This window comes from Lissotriton vulgaris, chromosome 2_2 (genome assembly GCF_964263255.1).
Source record: "Lissotriton vulgaris chromosome 2_2, aLisVul1.2, whole genome shotgun sequence".
NCBI classification, from domain to species: Eukaryota; Metazoa; Chordata; class Amphibia; order Caudata; family Salamandridae; genus Lissotriton; species Lissotriton vulgaris.
Genome location: NC_141688.1, coordinates 311,065,528 through 311,088,280, shown reverse-complemented (window position 1 = coordinate 311,088,280; position 22,753 = coordinate 311,065,528).

Here is a 22,753-nt window from a genome sequence, read left to right as displayed (position 1 = left end):
ATGAATGGAATGAACAAGCGGGCGTACTGTCCGTCGAGAATCTACCATTCAATATTCTAAGACCCAGTGCTTCCATGTCCATCACAAGATTTCTCCCCATACTAGTTTGTTTATTAGCTGTTCTTGGTTCCATTATTGGTTTCGGGATTTCCCATTGGTGATTTTGTGACTGAACAAATTTGTCCCGCTTGAAGGATATTAACAAATTTGTATTAAAGTCCTCTGTTATAATGTAGTCCGCTAAGGGCTCTTCCGAGATTTGATTCAATAGGAAATTATTAAGAACGGTGCACATCTCTTTCTTGAAGGTCTGTTTTGGCGGTATATATATATTGGCCAAGATTAGTGTTTTAAATATCCTTTTTTTACTGGCTTTATATCGTAATTTTACCGAAAGCAGATTTGGATTATTTGTCTGAATTTGATCATGTTTTACTTCTAGATCAATCCGTATGAATATTGCTAGACCACCACAGGGAAGACCAAATTTCTGATATTTGATTGCAGGCTCAAAATATCCCTTGTAGTGTTTTAACATGAATGGTTCAGTTGCCCACGTTTCCTGTAATAGTATTATTTGGTTGTTATTTGATAGACCTTGTATTTGAGCATAGTTTAGTTTTTTACAAATCCCATTTATAGGTGGGAGGCCAGCTACGCTCCGTGCACGGAGTGTGCGTAGTGCCGTCTACTCCGCATTTTGCGTAGCGGGCGTAGCCAGGCGGCACTACGCACGCTCCGCAGACGGAGCGTAGCTGGCCGCCACCCGCCTCCCTCCCGCCCTCCCTAAATACTTTAAATTAAAAGTGTAAAATAATTAAAAGGCACTTACCTTGCCCGCCGCTGCCCGCCGCGTCCCCGGGGCTCACTATCTTCATTCTGCCGTCTTGTGTACTAATGCACATGCGCGGGCGGCCGCGCATGCGCATTTCTCACGAGAAAATGCGCATGCGTGGCCGCCCGCGCATGCGCATTAGTAAACAAGACGGCAGCAATGAAGATAGCGAGCCCTGGGGACGCGGCGGGCAGCGGCGGGCAAGGTAAGTCCCTTTTAATTATTTTACACTTTTAATTTAACGTATTTAGGGAGAGCGGGAGGGAGGCCTGTGGTGCGTAGTGGGGCTACGCAGAGTGCGGAGGTGGGCGTAGTTTCTCGCCCACTTCACGTAGCTCCGCGAAGCCCCACTACGCCCACTACGCCCTCCATGAGCAAATATTTATCATCATAGTGTCTATGATCTGTATTTGTTGTAGTTTCTATGATGAAGTTTGTCAATTCTCCTCATTACCATGCAAAGCTGTCGTTATCCATTTTTCAAGCCCCAGACGGCACTCACACGAGCCCTGATGTAGCCACAGTCTGCGATCACAGCTCTCGCACTGCATGATGTCTATGAGGACTTACCTCTTATACTCCAGTCCTCATTCAGGTAGGGCATACACCTGGGCCTCCCTTCAGAGCTCACTCTCAAACCTTGGAAAAGCTACAACCTGCACACAGGACCCGACTCAGAGCTCACACTCCGGCCATGGTGAGGGTAAAGCTTATACTCAGGGCCCGAGAGCTCACCCTACGGCCTTGGCGAGGGTAAAGGTTATACTCAGGGCCCCGGGGCTCACACTACGGCCTTGGTGAGGGTAAAGCCTGCACTCAGGGACCCAGAGCTCACACTACGGCCTTGGTGAAGCTAGAGCCTATACTCAGGGCCCCAGAGCTCACACTACGGCCTTGGTGAGGGTAAAAGCTATGCTCAGGGCCCCAGAGCTCACAGTCCAGCCTCGGTGAGGGTAAAGCGTGCACTCAGGGGCCCCAGAGCTTACAGTCCAGCCTTAGTGAGGGTAAAGCCTGCACTCTGGGCCCTGAGGTCACATTCCAGCCTCGGGGAGGGTAAAGCCTGCACTCAGGGCCCCAGAGCTCACAGTCCAGCTTTAATGAGGGTAAAGCATGCACTCGGAGCCCTAGAGCTCACATTTCATCTTAGGTGAGGGTAAAGCCTGCATTCTGGGCCCCAGAGCTCACACTCCAGCCTTAATAAAGGTAAAGCCTGCATTCTGGGCCCCCGAGCTCACACTCCAGCTTTAATGAGGGTAAAGCCTGCATTCTGGGCCCCAGAGCTCACACTCCAGCTTTAATGAGGGTAAAGCATGCACTCAGGGCTCCAGAGCTCACAGTCCAGATTTAATGAGGGTAAAGCCTGCACTCAGGGCTCCGGAGCTCACAGTCCAGCTTTAATGAGGGTAAAGCATGCACTCGGAGCCCTAGAGCTCACATTTCATCTTAGGTGAGGGTAAAGCCTGCATTCTGGGCCCCAGAGCTCACACTCCAGCCTTAATAAAGGTAAAGCCTGCATTCTGGGCCCCCGAGCTCACACTCCAGCTTTAATGAGGGTAAAGCCTGCATTCTGGGCCCCAGAGCTCACACTCCAGCTTTAATGAGGGTAAAGCATGCACTCAGGGCTCCAGAGCTCACAGTCCAGATTTAATGAGGGTAAAGCCTGCACTCAGGGCTCCGGAGCTCACAGTCCAGCTTTAATGAGGGTAAAGCATGCACTCAGAGCCCGAGAGCTCACATTTCATCTTAGGTGAGGGTAAAGCCTGCATTCTGGGCCCCAGAGCTCACACTCCAGCCTTAATAAAGGTAAAGCATGCACTCAGGGCCCCAGAGCTCACATTTCATCCTAGGTGAGGGTATGGCCTGCAATCCTGGTCCCAGAGCTCACATTCCAGCCTTAATGAGGGTAAAGCATGTACTCAGGGCCCCAGAGCTCACACTCCAGCTTTAATGAGGGTAAAGCATGCACTCAGGGCCCCAGAGCTCACATTGAATAAATGAATGAATGAATAAAGTATTTAATAGAGCGCACTGCGGCCAAGCGGCTTCCTGGTGCTGGGGACCTGATCAGAACTCACAGAGGAGACCCAGGGAGACTAGGAAGGGAATACCTGAGAGAAGAGGAAGGTTTTGAGGGCTTTGCGGAAATGAGTGTAGATGGGGATGGAACGGATGGAGAGTGGAAGACTGTTCCAGAACTGGGGGGCCAGGACTGAAAACCGGGTACCCCCCGTTCTGGATTTACGGAAGCAAGGGATATACAGAAGAGAAAGAGAAGAGGGACGAAGAGGGCGGCTAGGGGCATGAGAGGAGATGAGAGAAGTGATGAACAGGGGAGCAGAGCGGAAATGAGCCCGAAAGGCTAAACAGGCCAATTTGAAGAAAGATCTGAAACGGACAGGAAGCCAATGAAGGGACTTGAGAACCGGGGTGATATGAGAAGATTTAGGAAGGGAATGGATAAGGCGGGCAGCTTGGTTTTGGATGGCCTGTAGACGGGGGGATTCGTAGGCAGGTATGCCCACGTACAGGCCGTTCCCACAGTCAAGGCGGGAGGTGACAAGGGCCATGACTATGGTTTTAAGTGCGTCGGTGGAAAAGAACCGTGAAATTTTCCGGATTAAACGGAGGGACAGAAAACAGGAAGACACGAAGACACGTTTTCATCCTAGGTGAGGGTAAAGCCTGCATTCTGGGCCCCAGAGCTCACACTCCAGCCTTAATGAGGGTAAAGCATGCACTCCGGGCCCCAGAGCTCACATTTCATCCTAGGTGAGGGTAAGGCCTGCAATCTTGGTCCCAGAGCTCACATTCCAGCCTTAATGAGGGTAAAGCATGCACCCAGGGCCATAGAGCTCACACTCCAGCTTTAATGAGGGTAAAGCATGCACTCATGGCCCCAGAGCTCACATTCCATCCTTGGTGAGGGTAAAGCCTGCACTCAGGGCTCCAGAGTTCACAGTCCAGCCTCGGTGAGGGTAAAGCCTGCACTCAGGACCCCAGAGTCCACACTACGGCCTTGGTGAGGGTAAAGCCTGCATTCTGGGCCCCCGAGCTCACACTCCAGCTTTAATGAGGGTAAAGCCTGCACTCAGGGCTCCGGAGCTCACAGTCCAGCTTTAATGAGTGTAAAGCCTGCACTCAGGGTCCCAGAGCTCACACTCCAGCTTTAATGAGGGTAAATCATGCACTCAGGGCTCCGGAGCTCACAGTCCAGCTTTAATGAGGGTAAAGCATGCACTCAGGGCCCTAGAGCTCACATTTCATCTTAGGTGAGGGTAAAGCCTGCATTCTGGGCCCCAGAGCTCACACTCCAACCTTAATAAAGGTAAAGCATGCACTCAGGGCCCCAGAGTTCACATTTCATCCTAGGTGAGGGTACGGCCTGCAATCTTGGTCCCAGAGCTCACATTCCAGCCTTAATGAGGGTAAAGCATGCACTCAGGGCCCCAGAGCTCACACTCCAGCCTTAATGAGGGTAAAGCATGCACTCCGGGCCCCAGAGCTCACATTCCATCCTTGGTGAGGGTAAAGCCTGCACTCAGGGCTCCAGAGTTCACAGTCCAGCCTCGGTGAGGGTAAAGCCTGCACTCAGGACCCCAGAGTCCACACTACGGCCTTGGTGAGGGTAAAGCCTGCATTCTGGGCCCCAGAGCTCACACTCCAGCCTTAATGAGGGTAAAGCATGTACTCCGGGCCCCAGAGCTCACATTTCATCCTAGGTGAGGGTAAGGCCTGCAATCTTGGTCCCAGAGCTCACATTCCAGCCTTAATGAGGGTAAAGCATGCACCCAGGGCCCTAGAGCTCACACTCCAGCTTTAATGAGGGTAAAGCATGCACTCATGGCCCCAGAGCTCACATTCCATCCTTGGTGAGGGTAAAGCCTGCACTCAGGGCTCCAGAGTTCACAGTCCAGCCTCGGTGAGGGTAAAGCCTGCACTCAGGACCCCAGAGTCCACACTACGGCCTTGGTGAGGGTAAAGCCTGCATTCTGGGCCCCCGAGCTCACACTCCAGCTTTAATGAGGGTAAAGCCTGCACTCAGGGCCCCGGAGCTCACAGTCCAGCTTTAATGAGTGTAAAGCCTGCACTCAGGGTCCCAGAGCTCACACTCCAGCTTTAATGAGGGTAAATCATGCACTCAGGGCTCCGGAGCTCACAGTCCAGCTTTAATGAGGGTAAAGCATGCACTCAGGGCCCTAGAGCTCACATTTCATCTTAGGTGAGGGTAAAGCCTGCATTCTGGGCCCCAGAGCTCACACTCCAACCTTAATAAAGGTAAAGCATGCACTCAGGGCCCCAGAGTTCACATTTCATCCTAGGTGAGGGTACGGCCTGCAATCTTGGTCCCAGAGCTCACATTCCAGCCTTAATGAGGGTAAAGCATGCACTCAGGGCCCCAGAGCTCACACTCCAGCTTTAATGAGGGTAAAGCATTCACTCAGGGCCCCATAGCTCACATTTCATCCTAGGTGAGGGTAAAGCCTGCATTCTGGGCCCCAGAGCTCACACTCCAGCCTTAATGAGGGTAAAGCATGCACTCAGGGCCCCAGAGCTCCCATTTCATCCTAGGTGAGGGTAAGGCCTGCAATCTTGGTCCCAGAGCTCACATTCCAGCCTTAATGAGGGTAAAGCATGCACTCAGGGCCCTAGAGCTCACACTCCAGCTTTAATGAGGGTAAAGCTTGCACTCATGGCCCCAGAGCTAACACTACGGCCTTGGTGAGCAAAAAGCCTGCATTCTGGGCCCCCGAGCTCACACTCCAGCTTTAATGAGGGTAAAGCCTGCACTCAGGGTTCCGGAGCTCACAGTCCAGCTTTAATGAGGGTAAAGCCTGCACTCAGGGCCCTAGAGCTCACATTTCATCTTAGGTGAGGGTAAAGCCTGCATTCTGGGCCCCAGAGCTCACACTCCAGCCTTAATAAAGGTAAAGCATGCACTCAGGGCCCCAGAGCTCACATTTCATCTTAGGTGAGGGTAAAGCCTGCATTCTGGGCCCCAGAGCTCACACTCCAGCCTTAATAAAGTTAAAGCATGCACTCAGGGCCCCAGAGCTCACATTTCATCCTAGGTGAGGGTAAGGCCTGCAATCCTGGTCCCAGAGCTCACATTCCAGCCTTAATGAGGGTAAAGCATGCACTCATGGCCCCAGAGCTCACATTCCATCCTTGGTGAGGGTAAAGCCTGCACTCAGGGCTCCAGAGCTCACATTCCATCCTTGGTGAGGGTAAAGCCTGCACACAGGGCCCCAGAGCTCACATTCCATCCTTGGTGAGGGTAAAGCCTGCACTCAGGGCCCAGAGCTCATATTCCATCCTTGGTGAGGGTAAAGCCTGCCCTCAGGGTCCCAGAGCTCACATTCCATCCTTGTTGAGGGTAAAGCCTGCACTCAGGGCCCCAGACCTCACAGTCCAGCCTCGGTGAGGGTAAAGCCTGCACTCAGGGTCCCAGAGCTCACAGTCCAGCCTCGGTGAGGGTAAAGCTTGCACTCAGGGTCCCAGAGCTCACAGTCCAGCCTCGGTGAGGGTAAAGCCTGCACTCAGGGCCCAGAGCTCATATTCCATCCTTGGTGAGGGTAAAGCCTGCCCTCAGGGTCCCAGAGCTCACATTCCATCCTTGTTGAGGGTAAAGCCTGCACTCGGGGCCCCAGAGCTCACAGTCCAGCCTTGGTGAGGGTAAAGCCTGCACTCAGAGCCCCAAAGCTCACAGTCCAGCCTCGGTGAGGGTAAAACCTGCACTCAGGGCCCCAGAGCTCACAGTCCACGCTTGGTGAGGGTAGAGCCTGCACTCAGGGCCCCAGAGCTTACAGTCCAGCCTCGCTGAGGGTAAAGCCTGCACTCAGGGCCCCAGAGCTCACAGTCCAGCCTCGGTGAGGGTAAAGCCTGCACTCTGGGCCCCAGAGCTCACAGTCCAGCCTCGCTGAGGGTATAGCCTGCACTCTGGGCCCCAGAGCTCACAGTCCAGCCTCGCTGAGGGTAAAGCCTGCACTCAGGGCCCCAGAGCTCACAGTCCAGCCTCGGTGAGGGTAAAGCCTGCACTCAGAGCCCCAAAGCTCATAGTGCAGCCTCGGTGAGGATAAGCCTGCACTCAGGGCCCAAGAGCTCACAGTCCAGCCTCGGTGAGGGTAAAGCCTGCACTCAGGGCCCCAGAGCTCACAGTCCAGCCTCGGTGAGTGTAAAGCCTGCACTCAGGGCCCCAGAGCTTACAGTCCAGCCTCGGTGAGGGTAAAACCTGCACTCAGGGCCCCAGAGCTCACAGTCCATCCTTGGTGAGGGTAAAACCTGCACTCAGGGCCCCAGAGTTCACAGTCCAGCCTCGGTGAGGGTGAAGCCGGCACCCAGGGCCCCAGACCTCACAGTCCAGCCTCGGTTAGGGTAAAGCCTGCACTCTGGGCCCTGAGCTCACAGTCCAGCCTCAGTGCACTCAGGGCCCCAGAGCTCACAGTCCAGCCTCGGGGTGGGTAAGGCCTGCACTCCGGGCCCCAGAGCTCACAGTCCAGCCTCGGTGAGGGTAAAGCCTGCACTCAGGGCCCCAGACCTCACAGTCCAGCCTTATTGAGGGCAAAGCCTGCACTCAGGGCCCCAGACATCACATTTCAGCCTTGGTGAGGGTAAAGCCTACACTCTGGGCCCTGAGCTCACAGTCCAGCCTCAGTGAGGGTAAACCCTGCACCCAGGGCCCCAGAGCTCACAGTCCAGCCTCTGTGGGGGTAAAGCCTGCACTCAGGGCCCCAGACCTCACAGTCCAGCCTCGGTTAGGGTAAAGCCTGCACTTAGGGCCGCAGAGCTCACAGTCCAGCCTCTGTGAGGGTAAAGCCTGCACCCAGGGCCCCAGAGCTCACAGTCCAGCCTCGGTGAGGGTAAACTCTGCACTCAGGGCCCCAGAGCTCACAGTCCAGCCTCGGTGAGGGTAAAGCCTGCACTCAGGGCCCCAGGGATCACAGTCCAGCCACGGTGAGGGTAAAGCCTGCACTCAGGGCACCAGGGATCACAGTCCAGCCACGGTGAGGGTAAAGCCTGCACCCAGGGCCCCAGACCTCACAGTCCAGCCTCGGTGAGGGTAAAGCCTGCACTCAGGGCCCCAGACCTCACAGTCCAGCCTCGGTGAGGGTAAAGCCTGCACTTAGGGCCGCAGAGCTCACAGTCCAGCCTCGGTGAGGGTAAAGCCTGCACCCAGGGCCCCAGACCTCACAGTCCAGCCTCGGTTAGGGTAAAGCCTGCACTCAGGGCCCCAGACCTCACAGTCCAGCCTCGGTGAGGGTAAAGCCTGCACTCTGGGCCCTGAGCTCACAGTTCAGCCTCGGTGAGGGTAAAGTCTGCACTCTGGGCCCTGAGCTCACAGTCCAGCCTTGGTTAAGGTAAAGCCTGCACTCAGGGCCCCAGAGCTCACAGTCCAGCCTCTGTGAGGGTAAAGCCTACACTCGGGGCCCCAGAGCTCACAGTCCAGCCACGGTTAGGGTAAAGCCTGAACCCAGGGCCCCAGACCTCACAGTCCATCCTCGGTGAGGGTAAAGCCTGCACCCAGGGCCCCAGAGCGCACAGTCCAGCCTCAGTGAGGGTAAAGCCTGCACCCAGGGCCCCAGAGCTCACAGTCCTGCCTCGGTGAGGGTAAAGCCTACACTCAGGGCCCCAGAGCTCAAAGTCCAGCCTCGGTGAGGGTAAAGCCTGCACTCAGGGCCCCAGGGCTCACAGTCCAGCCCCGGTGAGGGTAAAGCCTGCACTCAGGGCCCTGAGCTCACAGTCCAGCCTCCGTGAGGGTAAAGCCTGCACCCAGGGCCCCAGAGCTCACAGTCCAGCCTCGGTGAGGGTAAAGCCTGCACTCAGGGCCCCAGAGCTCACAGTCCATCCTCAGTGAGGGTAAAACCTGCACTCAGGGCCCCAGAGCTTACAGTCCAGCCTCAGTGAGGGTAAAGCCTGCACTCAGGGCCCCAGAGCTCACAGTCCAGCCTCGGTGAGGGTAAAGCCTGCACTCAGGGCCCCAGAGCTCACAGTCCATCCTCAGTGAGGGTAAAGCCTGCACTCAGGGCCCCAGAACTCACAGTCCAGCCTCGGTTAGGGTAAAGTCTGCACTCAGGGCCCCAGACCTCACAGTCCAGCCTCGGTGAGGGTAAAGCCTGCACTCTGGGCCCTGAGCTCACAGTCCAGCCTCGGTGAGGGTAAAGCCTGCACTCAGGGCCCCGGAGCTCACAGTCCAGCCTCGGTGAGGGTAAAGCCTGCACTCAGGGCCCCAGAGCTCACAGTCCAGCCTCGGTGAGGGTAAAGCCTGCACTCAGGGCCCCAGAGCTCACAGTCCAGCCCCGGTGAGGGTAAAGCCTGCACTCAGGGCCACAGACCTCACAGTCCAGCCTTGTTGAGGGTAAAGCCTGCACTCAGGGCCCCAGACATCACATTCCAGCCTTGGTGAAGGTAAAGCCTGCACTCTGGGCCCCAGAGCTCACAGTCCAGCCTCGGTTAGGGTAAAGCCTGCACTCGGGGCCCCAGAGCTCACAGTCCAGCCTCGGTTAGGGTAAAGCCTGCACTCGGGGCCCCAGAGCTCACAGTCCAGCCACGGTGAGGGTAAAGCCTGCACTCAGGGCCCCAGAGCTCACAGTTCAGCCTCAGTGAGGGTAAAGCCTGCACCCAGGGCCCCAGAGCTCACAGTCCAGCCTCGGTGAGGGTAAAGCCTGCACTCTGGGCCCCAGAGCTCACAGTCCAGCCTCGGTGAGGGTAAAGCCTGCACTCTGGGCCCCAGAGCTCACATTCCATCCTTGGTGAGGGTAAAACCTGCACTCAGGGCCCCAGAGCTCACAGTCCAGCCACGGTGAGGGTAAAGCCTGCACTCGGGGCCCCAGAGCTCACATTCCATCCTTGGTGAGGGTAAAACCTGCACCCAGGGCCCCAGAGCTCACAGTCCAGCCTCGGTGAGGGTAAAGCCTGCACTCTGGGCCCCAGAGCTCACAGTCCAGCCTCGGTGAGGGTAAAGCCTGCACTCTGGGCCCCAGAGCTCACATTCCATCCTTGGTGAGGGTAAAACCTGCACTCAGGGCCCCAGAGCTCACAGTCCAGCCACGGTGAGGGTAAAGCCTGCACTCAGGGCCCCAGAGCTCACAGTCTAGCCTCAGTGAGGGTAAAGCCTACACTCAGGGCCCCAGGGCTCACAGTCCAGCCTCGGTGAGGGTAAAGCCTGCAACCAGGGCCCCAGACCTCACAGTCCAGCCTTGGTTAGGGTAAAGCCGGCACTCAGGGCCCCAGAGCTCACAGTCCAGCCTCGGTGAGGGTAAAGCCTACACTCAGGGCCCCAGGGCTCACAGTCCAGCCTCGGTGAGGGTAAAGCCTGCACTCAGGGCCCCAGAGCTCACAGTCTAGCCTCAGTGAGGGTAAAGCCTACACTCAGGGCCCCAGGGCTCACAGTCCAGCCTCGGTGAGGGTAAAGCCTGCAACCAGGGCCCCAGACCTCACAGTCCAGCCTTGGTTAGGGTAAAGCCGGCACTCAGGGCCCCAGAGCTCACAGTCCAGCCTCGGTGAGGGTAAAGCCTGCACTCAGGGCCCCAGGGCTCACAGTCCAGCCTCGGTGAGGGTAAAGCCTGCACTCAGGGCCACAGACCTCACAGTCCAGCCTTGGTGAGGGTAAAGCCTGCGCTCAGGGCCCCGGAGCTCACAGTCCAGCCTCGGTGAGGGTAAAGCCTGCACTCAGGGCCCCAGGGCTCACAGTCCAGCCTCGCTGAGGGTAAAGCCTGCGCTCAGGGCCCCAGAGCTCACAGTCCAGCCTCGGTGAGGGTAAAGCCTGCGCTCAGGGCCCCGGAGCTCACAGTCCAGCCTCGGTGAGGGTAAAGCCTGCACTCAGGGCCCCAGGGCTCACAGTCCAGCCTCGGTGAGGGTAAAGCCTGCACTCAGGGCCACAGACCTCACAGTCCAGCCTTGCTGAGGGTAAAGCCTGCACTCAGGGCCCCAGAGCTCACAGTCCAGCCTCGGTGAGGGTAAAGCCTGCACTCAGGGCCCCAGACCTCACAGTCCAGCCTCAGTGAGGGTAACGCCTGCACTCAGGTCCCCAGAGCTCACAGTCCAGCCTCGGTGAGGGTAAAGCCTGCACTCATGCTTCTTCCTAGAGCTCGCCCTCAGGTCCGGGGAGCTGGAACCCACACTCCGCGGCCCAGACCTCCAGCCTTCCTGGGAGGGGCACTGCTGCCTTGGTGGGTGGTTGCTCGTGCCAGGTGCCAGCCTTCTGACCCGTTGCCGCAGATTTAGTGGTACACCCTGTAATTACAGCGCGGCCTCAAAGAGGCTGCTTCGAAAATAAAAGACAGGGTTCGGAAGGCTGTGTCTGGAGGCTTGCATCTCTAAACAAGGGCTGAGGAGTCTGAGGCGGGAGGGGGTGGGTAAAGGGAGGGGGGGGGGCACGGGGTACAGAGAGGGCAGGAAAGAGGCTCAAAGAGAAAGAGTGATGGGAAACAACCCCCAGCCCTGCTTGCAGAACCAGCAGAAAGAGTTGTAACTGCTTCCGGTTCAACAGGAACCCACATTCAATAGGTGGAGTTTGTATTTTATGAACAATGTTCAAAGAGCAGGTGGGTACTCGACCGCCCAGCTCCGCACAGACAGGGGGGGGTGTAGGCGGAATGGCAGGCGTGGGGGCAGATATTAGCAAACGTGCACCAGGCTGCAAGGGGCATTTGCAATCCTGTGTGCACCAGGGCCTAACAGAAGGGGGCACTTTTATGCACAGGAGGTCATCAACAGCGGTCATAGCTTGCAATGTGTTTTAACATATTTGTGTGGATTTTTGCAGAAATGAACAAACACTTCTTGCCAACATCCTCCAAATGTCTAAATCATTTTCAAATAAATGTTCATCTGTTCTGATCAGTTCCATTGTTTTGTCTCCTCCGTTAGATTCCAATGAGTGACATCTCAGGCCCCGCCCTTCCCCTTGGGCCCTCTAGTTTAGAGCCAGCTGGAAGCAATATGTCTTCTCGCTACAAGTCATGTAAACAGCAAACATTTACTTTTTGTTTAGGCTTGAGGGCACCTCTACCCAGAAAACATGTCTGCAGAGCAACCTAATGTTATGTTATGTTATGTTATGTTGGTTTGTATAGCGCACTAATCACTGAGAGTGTATCCAGGCGCTTGGGCATAGTGTGTAGGGGTGTGGCTCAAGGGTGCTTACATGAAGAGCCAGTCCTTCAGCTTCTTGCAGAAGTGAAGAAGTGAGGAGGAGGCTCTGAGCTGTTGAGGGAGGTCATTCCATGTCTTTGGTGTGATGTAGCAGAATAAGCCACCTCCAGTTTTGCTTTTGCATATGCGGGGAGAGTGTGCGAGTGAGAGTGAGTGAGGCAGAGTGGAGGTGTCTGGTCCTGGGTTGTGTAGGGCTTTGTATGTATGCGTGAAAAGTTTGAATTGGCTTTGCTTGTGACTGGGAAGCCAGTGAAGCTTCCTGAGGGGATGTGATGTGGGTTCCGCGTAGAATAGATATTGACACATGCTGTCTATTTCAGTCCTGGGACAGTCACATACCATGTGAAAGGATGTGGCTTCTGGTACCCCACATCGAGGATGGTCCCATTCCCTGCGTACCACAGACACAACATGGGAATCGAGTGGTGTTGGACAGGCCTCGTGAAAGGGCCGCTCCCTCCCCGCATGATAAGGCACGAACGCCGGCTCTCCCGGTGTCTCCAGAAGAACCACCCCGGCAACCCACCGAAGCAACCCGCAACCCGTCCCCAACGGGACGCCCTCTCCCGAACACCCCAGCATCGGCTGACCCGGGCCTCCGTCAGCAACATCGCCCCGGCCCCGCCGCCATCTTGGACACTGCACCACGAGGCCGCGTGGCCTCAGCTCGACCCCAACCCTGGGCCTGGCCAGGCCCCGACATCGAGGCACCACCATCCACCCAGGAGGTGAAGAGACCACTTAGCAGGTCAATGGGAGAAAGGAGTGTCGATGGCTCTCCCCGCCAGGTGCCGATCGCCCCCGTCTCCCCGGGCGCTGGCTCCACCCCCCTGCTGGGTGCCTGGACTCCCTCATCCCGGATCTCCCGACCTCCCAGCGCGAGGGTCCGGACATCAAAGGAGGCCAGACCTATAACTGGGGCAGCTCCAGAGCAGGAAGGCAGTTGTATCCTGGAGTCGAGAGACACCTTGAAGAACTCATCCCTGACGGACTGCTGGCGCTGCCGCAGCCTTGCCTTGTGAACCATCTCCGAAGCCTGCTGGCGCTGCCGCGGCCCTCTTCCACGTGCATCTTCGTCGAGACCTGCTGGCGCTGCCGCGGACCATCCTTGTGAACCATCGCTCTTGCCTGCTGGCGCTGCCGCGGCCCCTCTGCAAAGAAGTCATCATCGTAGCCTGCTGGCGCTGCCGCGGCCCTCCTTACCGAGAACCATCATCCTAGCCTGCTGGCGCTGCCGCGGCCCTCCTTGCCGAGAACTATCCTCCTAGCCTGCTGGCACTGCCGCGGCCCGACCTTTTGAGACCTCCGAGCTCGAGGATTGTGAGCTCCTTCTGGCCGCCCTTGTACCGGACCAGTACCAAGACTGTCCCGCCACCCCTTACCCTACAGAGACTAGAATTGGGAGGATCCTCGTGTCCTGCCCCCACTGTATCGTTGATAACCTTGCTTCAAGAATCCTATATAAAGTGTGCATATCACATACTTGTGTGGTGTCCATTTGTGGGGGGGAAGTTACTTGTCTGTACGATCGCTAGGAGACGGTCCTCACCGGAGGCCTCTCCCCCTGTACTCGGCCGACCCTCCGGGTCCCCGTCTAACATTGGTGGCCAGCGGCGCGATCCGAACCAACGCGTAATCGTACAGAGAGTAACTCACCCCACGACACAACCACAATGACAACAAAAGAGAGCGGAACCACAGAAAAATTCCAGATGGAGAAACTAGAAGAGTATAACCACAGAGAACTAAAGCAATTCTGCATAGAACTAGGCATTGCTACCACAGGACTGAGCACGAAAGAAGACTTCAAAAAGGCCCTGGAATCTTGGGCAGAGACGGGTACGGCCGTACCCCAAAACCAAAGCCTCGAGGCACCGGAAACGAACACCACTCCGACGGAAGAAAGAAGATCGGGTCTCTGCCCAGAGGAGATCCGAGAACGGGAAAAAAAGCAGGCTCCATGAATTGGAACTGGCTCGACTTCGTTTGGATGGAGAACTGAAATTGGCGGAACAAAAAATAACATTGGAACACTTGCGGCTCCGAGAGGAGCGGGAAGAAAAACAAAGACAGAGAGTGTTAGAAGAGAAAAAGCTAGCCTACGAACATGAGCGCAACCTAAAAGAAATAGAGCTTCGGAAACAGAATAAAGATCTCGGGGTGCCCGAGCGCCCGAACACTCCTGCCACTACAGACCCTAAAGTCCACATCCCCAAGGATGTTGTCAGAGAATATTACCGGAACGACGATATCCAGTAATGGTTCAAAGCCTATGAGGTAGCCATGACCTCCCACCGGATTCCCCGAAGCGACTGGGGAGCCGGGTTATGGGGGAGGTTCGTCAACGAAGGGCGAGACGCCCTGCTGCAACTCCCGGACCATCAGATGACCTCCTACGACCACATGAAAGCCGCCCTCCTCACTCGATACGGGCTCACGCCCGAGATGTACCGCCAGCGGTTCCGCGACTGCAAACGGATCCCGGGTACAACTTGGGTGGAGTACGTGAACTTTTTCAGCAGGGCATTCGAGGGGTGGATCAAGGGCAGCAAGGTGACCACTTACGAGCAACTCTTTGACCTTATTGTGTGGGAGCACCTCTCTAACAATTGCTTTGTCGAGCTCAGGCAGTACCTCTGATGGAGCAAGGATTTGCACGTGAAGCGCCTTGCCCCGTGCAAGAACCTCGCCAAATGTATAACATTACTAAAATTCATTATTGTCGTTTATTACACGTTTTTCCAAACACGCGGGTGTCCCCGGATGCTTGCCTGTATGTCTTTTCCATATTAACGAAGCTTGCGCTAAGGAAGATGGCTGCTTCGCTGAAATTCAGTCTGCGCATGCGTCGGTCATACCCATGTGATGTGACGCACTCGCATTCTGGAGGGAGTTCTGTGCACATGCGCATTGTTGCTAATATGGCCGCTTGACTCTCACCACGCTCTCTGCTATTGCTGCTGCTTCAGCCTATCTATCTTTTCGCACTAAAACCCTTAATGCTATAGTCATTATAAAGTAAGGGTGGGATAAGATTTTTTCATGGTATACAGTGTGATCATTCTGGATGTGATATTAATTTGTTTTCGCTTATTTTTCATGTACCGCGTCTTTTGGGGCTGGGAGCTCTTAAGCTACGCCATCTTTGACTCTCTTCTGGGGTTTGCCATGTGACCTGGGAGAAACCCGACTGCGCAGAAGCTAAACCAAGCCAGCTGGCTCCTGAAGCAAAATGCGCCTGGGAATCCAGCACCCAGTGTGGACAATCACCTTGAATTTAACAAACTTGTTGCAACTGTCTTATGTGCTCATACTTTCTGTTGTACTCTATGGATGGGAACGTGAACCCGGGGGGCGGGTATGAAAACCTGAATATTAATTCTGGGAAAGCTGAATTTAGGAGGTGGTAATGATCGCACCACCTCTCCTGACCAATCAAAATATGGGAAACTGTCACTTGCAACATTAGTGGGTGGTCTGAGGGACCCCAGAATTGTATAATTGCCCTAGTTTAGCTTATGGAAATTGTCCGACTTGTCCGAGTAGCAGACCTGTCACTGACCCTACGATCTCAATAGGTGTCCAATCTGAAAGTGCTGCGGAGCACTTTGTCCATATTTTCCACAAGCTCCTAAGGGGTGGAAATTCCTAAGTGCTGGCGAAGCACTTTGCTGGGAGATTCGAAAATCCAATCGGGGTTTCTGGCGGATTACTTGCAGAAAGGGGTAACGCAGGCGTTGCTGTCCGAAGCTGTGGGTGTTGGTCGTTCCCTGGGAGGCCCAGTCCTTTGACCCGAACCTGAGGGGTATCCTGTCCTGATGTGTCCGTGGGTTGTACCTGTTCGCATTCTGGTGTTCCTTTTTCGAGGGTCCTTGTCCCCGTCTTCCCATCTGACCCGTGGCCAGGGTTAGACTTCAAATCTGAATTAGGTAAATATTGCTTGTGGGTTTGCGTATTTTCTGTAGCCTGTTTTCTCTCTCTTTTCTCTCTTTCGTATGATCTATTAAAGCATTATTACCTGTGATATTGCTCTATTGCCGTTGCTGATTTAGTTTGGTTCCTTCTCTCTCCCCCTCCCTTTAGGTGCTCATTGTGTTTATCATAAATAATAGTATGTTCCTGTTTTTCCCTTTCCTTTAGTTGATTGCAGTGAACTTAGAAAGAATAGTTTAAGGATTAAGTACATGTTTAGGTCCCAACCTTATACCTCGTGTCCTAGTATAACGTTGCAGTGATTAGTTCTGTTTCAAACCCTACCTCTAGTTTTTCCCATATATCTAAATGGTCGTGATTTTCTTTGTGCAAAGTTACCTTTTGATGTTGATATTAATGTTTGACATAGTGTTCTGCATATCACTTATTGTCTTGGCATCTTCTTTTTGAATTTTCACATAAAGTGTCAAAACTTCATCAGGTGTCTGTGGTCATTTTACAGAAAGTGGATAAAATATATGGACGTAAAGAAATGTTTTAAGGTCCTGTCTACTATTTTCCCTTTTAGCTCTAGGTCCATCGAAAGTTTGTGCCTGTGGTAATTCAGGTGCATGGTAAGCAGAGGTAATTCTGAACCATTGATTACTCATAGTAGCGTGCCAGGATCTCACCCGGTTCACGAGAATCACTGATTGAAACTAAATGCACGCTGGGGCCCAGTGCGTGTAAGAAATTGGTGACCCGGGTGAACTGCGCGCTCTATCAGTAATTTTCTGGCAGCCAGAGGATGGTTTGGACTAGTTAGATTAGGTAGACAGGGAACAAACCGTGAAAAATAATGTGCTGCTGACTTTTACTATATTGTTTGAAATTTTTTGAAATGTTTTAAAAATTTTATATATAATAAATGTATATGATTTTTACATTGCTGCTATAAATGTTGAATTAACCCAGAATTGTTTGTGAATGTTCAGTGTAGTCCGAATCCCCGGGGAAGTATTTTAGCTAACGGTGAGCAGAATCCGGTTAGCTGTTGAAGTCACTAGGGTCTGAAACATTAGTGCAGGGTTAAATGAATAACTGGAAGCACTAATTAGGATCTTTGTTATATCTGAATAATTGATAGCTACGAGTCCGGTATAAAACTTTCATTGCGATATCACCTAGTAAGGGTCGCATACGGAAGGAGTAGTAGGGTCTCCGAGGCTTGTCTGGTAAGTAAAATAGTTCACTGGTGAAATCCCGGCTCAGTACATATCCCTGACGACAGTGGATGAGTCGGAAGAATAACGGGTTCTATATTACTCGAGTGTGAGGATAGGCAAAGAAGTCTACCCGGAGTGAATGAGAAGTAGACAGAAGTGGTTTACTTGCAGTGAGAGGAAGTTTTTCTATCTTTTTAGAACACTCAGACATAGTGGCAGACGTTGTGTGTTGGTAACTAAGTTTTACAATCGCACTTTAGGAAAAGTTAAAAGTTTCCGTTACCTTGTAAAGGAGGGAGTCAGTCGGAGAGCTGCTCTGACGTCACTCCGTGCCGCGCTGGTATTGGTCAAGACAGCGGGCGTGTAGTGAAGCTGAATTTGTGAAGGAGGGGTGAGTGCCGCAGAGTGAGACTCTGTCTCGCGAAAAGGCCGCGCACCCATTGGCTAAGAGTTTTGTATTCTCTAACCTGATTGGGTAGTGAGAAATAGAAGTCGCGCTAGCATTGGAAGTACAAAGGTAAACAAAATTAATCAAGCCGAGTTCGAAGAGAGTCCCGAAGATTATATGTGGTATCCAGATTTTATACCGAATCCAAAGTACCTAGGATTTTATAAGGATCAGCTTATGCGAGGTAGACCACACATGATGTACGGAATAAAGAGGAAATTGTCTTTTTCTGACAAAATAAAGAATTTTTTCAAAGCCGACAAGCCCATTAGAACGAGGGAGGGTGTGCTCATTCCCCCACCAAATACCCCTGCTTCTTTCATGATGTTTGATAAAGGGTATCACACTTGTGTTTGGTTAGAAAATTGGGCAAATTATACAGTAGATGACGGAGTTCTAGCATTCCTTGTTGAAGGTACTTTTAATGGTCGGATCCTGTTTAACCTAAGGACCCGCATGAATGAATTGCACCCTAGACCTAGGTTGACCCAGTACGAAGCTCTGGAGGAATGGGAGATTGAGGCTGCAGAGCGAGATAAACCCAGGATGGATAAGGGAGTGAGTAAATGGTATCCTAAGCTTCCAACGCCAACTAAAGAGCAGAAAATGAAACAGTGGAGGCAGTCTATGATAACTGAAGGGCTGTTCCCGATGATGGGGGTGGTTGAGGAAAGGAAAGGAAAATGCAAAGAAAAGACCCATCACCTAGCTCCTATGGGGGACTTGGATGATGACCACTTGGAAGATTTACTGATGAAAAATCCACCTCCCTATGATGCAGACTCAGAGCCTGTGCCCTCTCGAAATCCCTTTGCAAAGTATCCCAGATGTAGGAGGGATAGTGATACAGATGGAACCGGGACAGACAGTAAAACCAGTGAAAAGGACGGGTTTTGCAGACCCAAACCTACAGTTCCGAATTATCAGCCGTTCGGAGAAGATCCTCCGCGGCTGGTCACTCCGACCGCTCCGAATATTTATCCGTCCCTAGTACCCCAGGTATTGCATGACAAATCTACTGGAAAGGTATTGGGAGAAAAAGAGAGAGAGGTCCTGACTAAACAGCGAGATGAATTAATTCGAACCATTACCCAAATGCAGCCCCATCCTGATTCCTTGACTATTCCAGTAACCATTGGTCCAGCTATTCCTCTGTATAAAAGTGACATGACCGGTCCCCAGCCTCCTGTTTTCCCCTCGATGCTGCCTACTTCTAGCATTTTGACTTCGAAAAAGGAGATATTCATAGATGAAGATCAAGAGAGTGAGTGTGAATCGGGGAGTTTGATGGATCTGCCCATAAGGGAATCAAGGGCCAGCATAATAGGGACTAGAAGTCAACCCAGACCAAAGGAGGTGGGAATTGAAAGTGCAACGGGAATTAGGAGTGCTACTTTAGTTTCCCCTGAAGAACTAGATAGATGGACAAAGGAGCTAGAGAAGGAGGCCACTCCCCAACCTAAAGCATTGGAAATATATAAATTGAGAATAGAAATAGAAGAAATGATGGCTGGGAACGTAGGGGTTGAGCGCCTAAGCTCGTATAACGAAGAAGAGTTGCTGTTTATCAGTAAATATCTGACCCGGAACGCTAGGTCGCTCCATGAAAGGATAATGGATACAGCGGAAGAAATGGGAATAGATGTTAGTCGCTCCAAAATCCTTCAGAAACCTTACAGAGTGGATTTTTCAGACAAAGATTTAGAAAGCCTGAATGTAATGGGAAAACAGATCCAAGTAAAAGAATTGTTGAAACTCCTGCAGAAATGGGGCGAAGTGGGGAAGTGGAGAACCCGGTGGGCAAAGAAAAAGGAAAACAGCAGGGCTGGGTCAGTGACTTCGGAACTCTTATTAAAGGAAGTAACACCAGCCGAAAAATTGTGCCCCATGAGGGAGGTCCCGGGAGGAAAATATGTCCATGTCCCTTGGTCCCGACAGGATATTGTGTCATTTACAAATGACTTCCCGAAATTACGGGAGAAACCTGTTGATTGGTACAGGCAGGTAGAGCGCTTCATAAAAGTTCAGAAATGTCTGCTGAAAGACTTGGATGGGTTTTTCGACATTGTGGTCCCTGTAGATCTGTGGACCGACTGTAAAATTGAAATTGATTGGCCCAGTGAGGAATTTCCCAGAGATGAGAAAACAGGTGCGCCTGCACCTGAAGTAATGAGGAAGTATGATCAAGTCATACAATATCTCAAGAAAAAGGTTCCCGCAAAGGAAACAGACTGGACCCGAATAGATAGAACCACCCAAGAACGTGATGAAACTGTTCACTCCTACTATGAAAGGTTACTGCAAGTGTTTAAAACATACAGCGGTATCGACAATGTGGACCTAAAAGACATGACACATTTCAGTTACAGGTTTGTGCTAGGATTAAGGCCTGAAATTTCCCAATGGATTAGGGACAATAAAATCAGTTGGCAGGGAGAACCAATAGATGCTGTCCTGAAATATGCAAAATATTGTGAAGATGAAATCGAAAACAAAAGGAAGGCCCTCAAAGAGAAAGTTATGTGGGCACAGGTGAAATTAGCCGAACAGCAAGAAAAGCAGTTAAATAGATTAACTTCTGATAATAATGCTCAGAATGCCACTGCTGGGGGAGGAGGGAAACCCCGCACTAAGATGAGTAGAGAAGAAGCCATGAAGAAATTCCCGTGCCATGGGTGCGGCCAGATAGGGCATTGGAGAGACGAGTGTCCACACCTGCAGGCCGGTAATGCCCCTGTAAATGGTTTAAATCCACAGGTGCCGAAAGAGGGGACGAGAAAGAACCAGCAACAGGTAAAGCTACCCCCAGTGCCTCGCGCTCCTAGACAGAATTTTAAGAATCAGGGTCAGCAGAATGAAAGGGCGGAAGTATGGGAAGTCGAGAGTGAAAGAAACGCAGTCATTCCACAGTATTTGCTAAATGATACGTTCCTTTGTGAGGATCAAGATTGACGGGGCCTGAGAGGGGAGGATGAGGAGTGTGTGCTTGGCGCCTCCTTACCGGTAGACCAGACTGGACCATACATTGAAGGAAAGGTTGAAGGAAAAGATGTCACCTTTCTGTTGGACACTGGTGCTACCAGATCTACTGTGAGAACAGTGGATGTTCCTAACCTACCCCTCTCGGGAGAAGCAATCCAAGTAGTGGGAGTCTCAAATCAAATAATAAGTACTCCAGTAACTGAACCCATGGAAATTTCTATAGGGAATTTCAAGGAAATGCACAGATTTGTGGTCTGTGATTCCAGTCCTGTAAACCTGCTAGGACGTGATTTGTTGTGCAAGATGCGTTGTACCATCTATTGCACACCAAATGGTGTCGAAATTCAGACCCCCGATGAAGATGGCCTATACAAACTGATGTTAGTTAGACAAGATGCTGATATAAAGACTTTGACAATTGAAGATTTACCTGAAGAGCTCCAATTAAGAGTAGTACCAGAAGTGTGGGATTTCACAGGAAAAGATGTAGGCCTGATGGCAAATGTGGACCCAGTTAAAATAGCAATAAAAACGAATGCTATATACCCCAAAACCAGACAGTATAAGATGAGTGCAGAAGTGAAAGCAGGAGTGGCGACTGAAATTACCCGGCTGCTCGAAGCCGAAATCATAGAAGAAGTGATGAGCAGCCCCTGTAACTCGCCTATCATTGGGATCAAAAAGCCTAGTGGGAAGTACAGGGTAGTGCAAGATCTGCGCAAGGTAAACCAAATTGTCGTACCTTGCTGTCCTATTGTACCCAACCCTGCAGTCATTCTCTACCAGATTCCCTGGAATGCAGAATGGTTCACTGTCATTGATCTGTGCCACGCATTCTTTTCCATCCCATTGCATCCAGAAAGCAAATTCCTTTTCAGTTTTGAATTCGACAGCCATATCTATGTCTGGAATCGTGTCCCTCAGGGGTACACCGAGAGTCCCTCGATTTTCAACCAGATACTGAAAAAGTGCCTTGAATCCCTAGTGCTACCAAGAGAGTCTGTTCTGGTGCAGTACATAGATGACCTGTTAGTGGCATCTAAAACCCAAACTGACTGTGTCACTGACACCATTGCCTTGCTGAATCACCTAGGAAAGGGAGGACATAAAGTGTCGCCTGACAAATTGCAATTTTGTAAAAACTCAGTGAAGTATCTGGGGCACCAGATAGAAAAAGGAATCAGGAAAGTAACTACTGAAAGAATCAAAATAATTAGAGCAATGGAACTGCCCAAAACTCAGAAAGAAGTGAGAATGTTTCTAGGAGTTGTGGGTTACTGTAGACAATGGATTGTAGGATTTGCTGCACTGGCCAGGCCCCTGATAAACATGACCAAGAAAGGAGTAGAAGACCCCGTCAGCTGGGACAGTGAAAGCATGAATGCGTGGGTAACATTGAGAAATTGCCTATGTACCGCTCCTGCATTAGGTATGCCGGACTACTCTAAATCTTTTGAACTGTTCTGTGACACCAGAGAAAATTGTGCTCTTTCAGTTCTGACTCAGGAGCACGGTTTAGTTAGACGCCCAGTGGCCTACTTTTCGGCCACCCTAGACCCAGTGGCTGCTGGACTACCGGGGTGTCTGAAGGCAGTTGCTGCTACTTGTGTCAGCCTGGAACAGAGTGAGAACATTGTCATGGGACATCACGTCACTGTATATGTTCCTCATTCTGTTGTAATCCTGCTAACTAGAACCAAGACCCAGTACCTCACACCTAGTCGGTTGACTAAGTATGAAAGAATCCTGATTGGTGCTGAAAACGTCACCATCTCCCGGTGCAATGTCCTAAACCCAGCGACACTGTTACCTGTCCCCCTGGATGTAGAATCAGAAGAAGAAGGGGACCATAATTGCGTTGACCTGACTGAGTTCAGTACAAAGCCCCGTCCAGACATTCGTGAAATAGCATTGCTTGATGGGGATGAGACAATGTTCGTGGATGGCTCATGTTTAAGACATGAGAATGGGGGCCTGAGTGCTGCCTATGCTGTGGTTACATTGACAAAGACCATAGAGGCATCATACCTAAGCGCGGTGAAATCTGCACAAGTGGCAGAGCTCATCGTGTTAACTAGAGCCTGTAAGAGGGGGAAGAACAAAAGAATAACTGTATACACCGACAGCCAGTATTGTTACGGGGTTGTTCATGACTTCGGCCAGTTGTGGTTGCAAAGAGAATTCATGACTTCCTCCGGC